General features: G+C 42.4%; 1 protein-coding gene across 1 annotated transcript in view; it reads right to left on the minus strand.

Annotated features, from left to right (window-relative positions):
• The window catches only part of focad (focadhesin), a 124,577-nt gene that overhangs the window by 77,014 nt on the left and 37,563 nt on the right, over nt 1–10,000 (minus strand). The gene's annotated exons all lie outside the window — the stretch shown is intronic.

The following is a 10,000-nucleotide window of genomic DNA, read 5'->3' on the forward strand; positions in this document are numbered from 1 at the left end:
ACACACTCACAGACACACACACACACACTCACAGACACACACACACAACTCTGACAAGGCCCAGGTGCTCAACTCAGAGATCAATGGGACACAAGTGACAGCATTCACCTGCAGTGAACCTGAAGAGGCTTCTCATCATGCACACACACACACACACGCACGCACGCACGAAAGATGCAGACACTAGGGGTGTAACGGTACATGTATTCGTATTGAACCGAAACGGTACGGGTGTCACGGTTTGGTGCATGAATTTACACAGAGAATACACGGTAAAAAAATACATAACACTTGTGTGCGGATTAATTAATGTAATGCGGAATTACTGTTAAGTACGAGAGTTACGAGAGTTCTTTAGCGACACCTAACGCTAATCTGTAGCCTCGCCTTAGCTCTGAAGCTCTGATTGGCGCCTATGTTATTTTTTTGTCAGGTCGTCGGTCAGTCAGAGATAGCAGCACTAAGCGAGTGGTGGCGACCCACAACAGTTGGAGTTAGAGGACCCGCTGGTCTCTTTAAGATCGCAAGTTTGAGAACTTCAATTACAGTAGTACAGGCGAGAGAGTGGTGGATAAGATCTGTGTGTCGGCGTTGTTCAGCAGTCGTTGGGTATGTGAGTGGAAATATATTGAACATGCTACACATATGCGAAGCCATCACCCAGATGATGTAGTAGGCTACCAATCACTGAAAGGAGAAAAAAAAAACTTCCCCTGCGCTTCACCAGCCTTTGGATACACATACAAACAGGGCCAAAACCTATGGCTTAAATAAATGATTTCGTAATGACAGAAAGCTATGTAAATAGCGTGGTAATTACCTTTATGTTGGGGTAACTTGTAACTTCTCACATAAGGAGCTGGTAGTGTTAAGTGCATAGACAGTAAAAGAAAGTGTCAACGCTAACCAGGCTAATAAACCATGCTACGGTGAGTTAACGTCAAAGGGCAAAGTCACGTGACTTCTAGTTGTAGTCTGTTTACAGTGGTGGAGGAAGTACTGAACCTCAGTACTTAAGTAAAAGTACAAATACACAGAGAAATATTTACTTCAGTAAAAGTAAAAGTACCACAATGACAACCCTACTTAAGTAAAAGTAAAAAGTACCTGCTTTTAAATGTACTTTAAGTATTAAAAGTAAAAGTATTTGCATAATGATTTATTCTCTTAATATCTATATTCTAAAAGGAAAAATCAGTATGGGCTGTGGCATTTTAATTATGACCGCCGCGCAGCGAAGCGGCGGTCATATAGGTTTAGTCAGATTTTTTTTTTTTTTTTCTTTTTCGCATGCCCAAATTTCCGTCAATGAGTCCCGGGACACTGAAAGACCGGGGTACACGAAACTTGGTGGGCATGTAACCCCACATGGATAGCATGGAACCATCGTTTTTCGTTTTGATCTGTAGCCCCCCCGCTGGACTGGACCCCCCGAAAGGAGGGTAGGGCAGACACAGTTTTCTGTGAATATCTCGAAAACCGTAGGGTTTAGGAGGACCATTTTTTTTTTGTATGTTGATCTCAAGGGGCCATGTCAACCCATTCCATAACCACTCATTTCATGTATAGCGCCACCTAGTTAAACACAAAAAAGTAAAAATGAGGTGTTGTAATTGAAGGTATCTGTGACCTAACATAGTCAAAACTGCACGAAATTGGAAGTGTAGGATCATTATGACACCCTCTGTATGCACGCCAAGTTTCGTGGAATTCCGTTCATGGGGGGCCACACAATAAATTAATTTATGTTACTATACACCAACTGGCCTGTAGGTGGCCGGAGACAGTTTTCTGTGAATATCTCGAGAACTGTAGGGCCTAGGAGGTCCACCTTTTTTATGTATGTTGGTCTTAAGGGGGCATGTCAACCCATCCCATTACCACTTATTTCATGTATAGCGCCACCTAGTTAAAAATGAAAAAGCAAAAAATTAGGTGTTTTCATCTCAATATCTCTGGCTGACAAGGTCAAAACTGCACGAAATTAAAAGTGTAGGATCATTATGACACCCTCTGAATGCATGCCAAGTTTTGTGTACTTTCGTTCATGGGGGGCCTTACAATAAAATAATTTATGTGTACATTTAGTGACGTACACCAACAAGGATTCCCGGGACACTGAAAGACTGGGGTACACAAAACTTGGTGGGCATGTACCCCCACATGGATAGCATGGAACCGTCATTTTTCGTTTTCATCTGCAGCCCCCCCCGCTGGACTGGACCCCCCGAAAGGAGGGTAGGGCAGACACAGTTCTCTGTGAATCTTTTATGGTATGTTGGTCTCAAGGGCCCACATCAACCTGGCTCATTATCACTCATTTGTGATTTGCCCCCCCCCCCCCCCCCCCCGGTAAAAAATGAAAATCAGTAGGATTAAAAGAAAGCCAAAATAAATATTCATCATCATCATCATGGCTGCATTTTCAGTATTGGCGAGAAGTAGTCGTTTGTCCACTAGATGGCGCATCGTTGCAGTGAGACGTAATTTTGTTGGAAGTTAAAAGTGGGTTGGAAAAAACAATGGACTCTTCATACAAGGACTGTAATTTACCGCAGAGAACGTCTAATAAGGATAGGACGATGTTCACATGAAGTGTAATTCCCATTTCTTCTTGAAGCCGAAATAAATCTGAGGATGTTTATCGGACATGCTTGGTTTTTACCGCAGGTACGTTAATCTTGTAATATCAATAAGGACCTAGGTAATGTTACCGTTAGCGTTGGTTGAGTGATGGAGGCATTTGATTTATTGCATTTGTAGAAAACTATACATGCGGTTATACCAAGCAAATGTATAGCAGCACTGTTTGTATCTTTCGACTGTCATTTATTGCACGTGCTACAAAATCATTCTGTGCAATGGAAGATTTACCAACGTTACACCGGTCTGATACAGTTTTGCCTATACATGCGTGAGACTGAGACGCCTGTTTATTTTGTTTTAAGTGCGTGCAGGGTGTGAGAGGGGAATCGATGTGCTTTGATTACAGCTTGGTAGTTGTAGTCTGTGAAATTAAAAAGCACGTGTGTGTGAAGTATCCAAACAATGACACCTTCATTTCATTATGGCTGCTTTAGCAAAACACCTTAAGTGTAGTGGGTCCCATTTAGAAGTGGCTACTTCATTCGCGCTTTCCTTGACTCATGGAGCTGCGTGAATGTTATTACAACTTTTCGCCACGATATGACAGTTTAAGTCCGCTTGATACTGTAAGGCGTAAGCCATTGGTTTCCAAAGGAGATTTTATTTGTGTCGCCAGCATAGCCTATTGACAATTTATGTTGTAAATAGGCCTACCTTATAATCCTACCTGTAGCTTAGGGAAGCTTTCTATTAGGATCTAGTTTGTTAGTTACCGTTTTGTCATAACTCCCTGATGCATTTTTGCATTTAGAATAGCCAGAGCGTGTATATCTCAATCGGAAAATTAAACAATATCGGGTGCCTATGGACTAGGCTGGGTGAACCCAGCCTGATCTGCCCGCTATTTATTTTTTGATTTCTTAAAAGATTGAGCTTGGTCTGATGAAAGCCAGACTAGCCATGGACCTCAGTTAAACAATGCAAGGGAACATGAATCAGCCTATATTTGCACTAACAATAACGGACAAAAGCTCTTCAACTTTGGCCCGTTAAAATGTGTATGAACAGTCTAGCGACGCATTTCATCAAGGCCCATTTGGACATGTCAGTTATTTGCACCACTGGTTAGATGTAAAACAGCATTTCGTTTCAGACTAGGCTACTGTTACTTAATTTGTGCATTAACAATAACGTTTCAGACTACTGTTACTTAATTTGTGCATTGACAATAAAGTATTACATGAACTAAAGATGACTAAAATCTTATGTAGAAGAAGAAACATTCACAAAAAAATCCATCCATCCAAAAATGACCTTTGTTTTTGATAGCTGTTGAAAACGGCATGGAACTGACAGAGATGTTTTTGTTTAAAAATACATAAAAAATAAATAAATAAATAAATAAATAACATTATGCTGATACCTTTTGCTTTTCCCAAATACAATGTAGCCTACAGGTGTAAGTGACCTTTCATCAATCCAGTTGCAATGGATGAACTGTGATGAACTGCCCTACTTGTGATTGTTTAGAGATTTTAAAGGTTTTATAACAATTCTACATCTTCTTTGGCTATTCTACAATCTATTCACCTTTTCAGCACCAGTAGGGTACTTTCTGTGCAGCCGCACACACACACTCAGGCATGCCAAACAAGCATACACAAAAGTTTCAAGAGTGGGGGATGGAGTAAAATATGGAGACAAATTGAAGTGTGATTTATTTTCGCGGAACGGATGTACAGGACTGAGCGGCGGTCATATTTTGTACCGCTATGCGGTACATCTAGTTAAGCTAGTTTTAGGTTATACTCGACTAGATAGTTTTAAGTTAATGCAATTGTGCTTACCATCTGTGGCCCAGTTTACATTCTGACCTACAATTCTAGAGACTGTAATTCTGGTTATCTACTAGGGTGATCTGCTGAGTAATATCATTCAGCAAAACACGAGAGCCTGAAGTTTAACGGGGTAGACAAGGGAAACGTCGGGTGGATCGTAATGCCAATTATGCTGATTGAACAGAAAAGTTGCTGAGAAAGGTGTCTTTATGATTAAGTTCAGTTTCACTTGCGCAGACGCATAGACATTGAATGAGCGCTCACGTTACTACCCCCCAATTGTAGGCTATGCATCTTTATTTAATCACACACAATTAAGGAATATTTCCTAATCTGGAAAATGTTACGTTTTTTCCGGCCACCGGTTCATTAATAGTCTACCATTCTTTTGTGCCGCAAATGATCAGACGTGTGACAGAAGCATGGGCATAGCCTGTAACTTCGCTGATCCGCGGATAGCAATCTCATCGGAGAGGAGGCCCTAACGCTGCAGATAACAGACGGAGAAAAGCACAGAACACAGTTGCATGTACAGTGTAGCCATGGGTCTGGTGAATATAGCCTACCGAATGCAGATGGCTACAAGCTCACGCTTTGCCTGGTCTAGACTAGAAGCTTATGTTTCTAAGAATGCACGTAGCGCTCCAGAATCTTTGGTAGCAACCCCCCGGTAAAACAAACGTGTTTGTCAGAGAGAAAAAAAAAAAATGATCATAAAATGTATCGTAAAAAGGAACGATGGTGTTGTAGAAATGTAGCGGAGTAAAAGTACAGATAATTGCTGTAAAATGTAACGAAGTAAAAGTCAAAAGTATGCACTATAAATTTTACTTAAGTAAAGTACAAATACGTGGAAAATTTACTTAAGTACAGTAACGAAGTATTTGTACTTCGTTACATTCCACCACTGTCTGTTTATAAAATGAAAGGAGCAATTTCGTTGTTTTAAAAGAAGGCAAAATAGTGTGATATTTTCACAGTTAGTAGATTATTACTGTACACACACTGAAAAATATTGAGGCAAATTGTAGACCCTTCCATAAAACTAAACACGTATGTTGAAGGTCTTGCTTAAGTGGATTTTTAAAAATCATTATTCTATGTACCGTAATTTGCACTTTCAGAAATAAGAGATGCTGTAGGACTATTTCCAGTTTTATAGCTGATTGTCTTATTTTGTTTACAAGTTACAGATGAAGTCTGGGTACTTATTGTACTGTTTAGCCTACATCTTACACACTTCAGGCTGTTGCAGATAGCTCAGGGAAGAGACTGTATGACACTAGGTGGTACAGCCTGAGACATGCACAATAAAAAATAAAATTGCTTTCTGCATTTTTGTTTTGCTTTTCCCTCCATTGTACCGAACTCGTACCGAACCGTGATGTCCGAACCGAGGTATGAACCGAACCGTGACTTCTGTGTACCGTTACACCCCTAGCAGACACCTATTAATATGCACACACATACTGTACACACACACACACACACAATGTCCTGACAAACTCCCTGATGTGCAGATTGAGGCCTTGTAACCCCCCAGGTGAAGTGGGCCATGCTGATATAACCCTGGCCACCTCTGACCCCCCCCCCCCCCCCCCCCCCAACACACACACACGCACGCCCAACACACACACACGCCCGCCCAACACACACATACTCAGCCACACATACTCATACTTTCCCCCAACACTGCCCCATTACAGAGAGATGGAGAAGAAGAGGGTGGAAGAGAGGAGAGGAGAAGAGAAGAGAAGAGAGGAGAGGAGAGGAGAGGAGAGGGGGAGGAGAGGAGAGGAGAGAAGAGGAGAGGAGAAGAGGAGAGGAAAGGAGAGGAGGAGAAGAGGAGAGGAGAGGGGGAGGAGAGGAGAGGAGAGAAGAGGAGAGGAGAAGAGGAGAGGGGGGAGGAGAGGAGAGGAGAGAAGAGGAGAGGAAAGGAGAGAGGAGAGAAGAGGAGAGGAGGAGAGGAGAGGAGAAGAGGAAAGGAGGAGAGGAGAGGAGAGGAGGAGAGGAGAGGGGGAGGAGAGGAGGAGAGGAGAGGAAGAGGAGAGGGGAGGAGAGGGTGGAGGAGAGGAGAGGAGGAGAGGAAGAGGAGAGGAAGAGGAGAGGGGAGGAGGAAAGGAAGAGGAGAGGAAGAGGAGAGGGGAGGAGAGGGTGGAGAGAGATGGAGGAGAGGGGGGTGGATGGGAAGGGGGGAGGAGGAACGAAAGAACAGGAAAGAGGAGAAACGCACAGGTCAGAGGTCAGAACAAACATGGCCCAGGTGTGTGTCCAGTGATGCCACTTCTTACACGGACCACAAGGTCCATCAAGCTACACATACACACACACACACACACACACACACACACGATCACGTCTGTAGCCTCCACACAGTCACAGCCTCATTTGCATAAAACGCCTACTGTCTACAATTCCTGTGCACCGCACATGTTGCCTGGCAACGGCAGCATCTGCATGGCACATGCCTGGCCATGGCATGAAAGATAGAGAAAGAGAGATAGAGGGAGGGAGAGAGAGGGAGAGAGAGAGGGGGGGAGTGAGAGAGACAAAGGGAGCTAGAGGGAGGGAGGGAGAGAGAGAGAAAGAGAGAGACAAAGGGAGACAGAGATAGAGGGAGGAAGAGAGAGAGAGAGAGAGAGAGAGAGAGAGAGAGAGAGAGAGAAAGAAAGAGAGGGAGACAGACAAAGGGAGCTAGAGAGAGAGATGCTTCCTATTTTTCAGCAGTATGAGTTTCCAGCATCAGTCACTCCTCACCTACACACTCTTTCATCAAACACACACACACACACACACACACACAGAGCTATATGGTAGATAAAACACACACACACAGAGCTATATATGGTAGATAAAACACACACACACACAGAGAGCTATGGTAGATAAAACACACACACGCAACACGCATACACAGCCATATATGGTAGATAAAACGCACTCACTCACATACACACACACACACACACACATAGCTATATATGGTAGATAAAACACACACACACACACACACACACACTTTGGAAAATGTAGTTCAGAGAAAGCCTATGCCACGCAATGGCTACCTGCAAAACGGGGCTTTCAGTTGGTGTTGATGACTGCTTATTCTGCACCCAGATAACAATTAGTCTTGGAATCAACATTACCCTACTTTGTCAACGTTAAATCATTGAATCAATGTCGCACTGGTCACATTGGTCTTTGTAATGGCCATAGCCTACATGCTATTCCTTTTTCAGGATGTACCCATATCTGCATGATGTGAATGTTTGCATATGGCTTATGTCAGGCTTTATATCAATACTTGTGTCTCGTTATTTGATTTTCTTCATATGTTTGCATTAATGTCACTAGGAAGCATGCCAATATAAACATATTCATTTATCTGTAATGGGATTGGCTGGAACCTGACAATATAAGAACCATGATAGTGGGATAATCTATGGCTGAGCAATTTACAAAAATGTATGTAGGCCTACTGACAAATAGTTTACATTAGAATACATTATAATTTCGCCCCAATGAGGCTATGTAGAAATGTGTTGCAATTTCAAAACCGGATTACTCAGAAACCACTTATTGCACAGAGGCATGCTTTATATCCTCGTATTCGGTACGGTTTGCTGTTTATTGTGATATTGGGTCTGCCACGTGTTGTATGAAGGGTTAGTGAAATATTAAACCGAGAGTAATGGTTTGTAGTAGTAATGAGTATATGATTAGTCTAAATTGCACGTCGGTTTAATGCTAATTTTCTCGCGAACCATTTATCACAGCAACTTGGCGCTAATATCATTGGAAAGCTTAGATTCCACACTTTCACCTGATGTGTGATATAATATGTATAGGTTTAATTTAGTTGAACCTCAACTGCCAGGTATTTGTAGCCTGACGAGCCAGACCCACATTAAAATGTAGGGTCTGGGCACTCACCGTTTGCAGTGCTCAGTCCTGAGGGGCGGGATAATCAGTTGTCTTTCAAATTCCCTCTGCACACAATAGGACAGCGGCAGCGCTATGAGTCCCATGCGTTTCCCACCAGCGGAGCTAGTTGGCTAGTTCAAACGTTTGCCAACTTAATAAAAGCTTAACTCGTGTCACACTGTTCGCCAACAGCAACATCCATTTTATTTGTTTTCAAGTAGCAGGGAATTCAAGCCAAACCGTTGCAACTCTGCCATCAATCATTATGTTAAGCCCACCTAACGACTCTATACACGATTTCATTGGCCTGATTAAGTTTCGATTTCTGGAGCTCACAAGCCAACGGAGAGTTGCTAGACTAGCCCTGGCAGCAAATGTAATTTGCTGCCGCTAGGGGCGCGTCTAGATTTCTAGGCTAAGGTATTTGACCTACCAGGTTGACACTTCAGCGTGAAAAATACTCAATAATACTCAAAGCATACCTGAAGCCGGGGAAATGTGGGGGGAATGCGCCTGGGACGGCTTCTGAAGTAGCATCGCAAATGAGAGAAAATTTAGAAAATTCCACAGACAGGGGGTGCTCTTGAACCCTCTCACCGTCTCTGAAAGCATAACCGTGGCTCAACAGGTAGATCTATAGATAGGCTAAACTCATTTTTCAGGCATCTGACCGACCGGGTTGACATTTCAGCGTGAGAAATCGGGGGTGTGGCGTGTGAGTGTGTGAAACTAATCAAATGCGTGTGTGAAACTAATCAAATGTGTGTGTCTCACGGCCAATGCGTGAGAGTTGGCACCTATGTGACGGGGTCTAGCTAACGTAAAATAACTTACCTACTGAATCCTCGGTTATCACGTAATCAAGTTATGAATTTAGTCGACGTAATACCAATATTATCAAACTAGCTAGAGTTAAACTTAACGTCATCTCTAGACGTAGCAGCTACGAGTTTGTTACTAATCGATGACAGGGTCTAGCTAACGTAATACAACTTACCTGAATCCTCGGTTATCGTGTAATCAAGTTATGAATTTAGTCGAAGTAATACCAATATTATCAAACTAGCTAGAGTTAAACTTAACGTCCTCTCTAGGCGTAGCAGCTACGTGTTTGTTGCTAATCGATGACAGGCAATGCCAGCTTGCTTGCTTACTTGATTAACTAGCCGAGTCGTTAAAATTAGACTTCACACACTCACATTCGAATAAAAAACACAAATTAATTGTAACTTACAGTGGGTGTGGTAGGAAAACGTCCATTTCATCATAGTTTGTTGGATGAAGCAAGCAGACACCAAGAACGTAAACTTTCTTGAAGAGAATTGAGAAATGCTTGAAAACACTGTGGTCAAAAGTGATTTATTACGTGTAGTTTAGGGAGCGTCAGCAGATGGACCCGCACCTGTTACTTTACAATCTTCCTAAATGAGCTCCCTTTGTGATGTCATAGAGAGAAAAATATTTTATTTTACATTTTTAATCCCCTTTAAAGTATAAACTTTTCAAAAAATCTGAAATGATAACTCTCTTGTCCAGCTCCAGACCTACACAACGGTTATTTCAACATGTCTGTACGTTAAGCGGTTAGAGCCGCATTCATTTTTGAAAAGCTAAAAAGAAAAGGTTACAGTAAGAAGAAGAAGCCAGGAGAT

The sequence above is a fragment of the Alosa sapidissima genome, chromosome 18 (assembly GCF_018492685.1).
Source record: "Alosa sapidissima isolate fAloSap1 chromosome 18, fAloSap1.pri, whole genome shotgun sequence".
NCBI lineage: Eukaryota > Metazoa > Chordata > Actinopteri > Clupeiformes > Clupeidae > Alosa > Alosa sapidissima.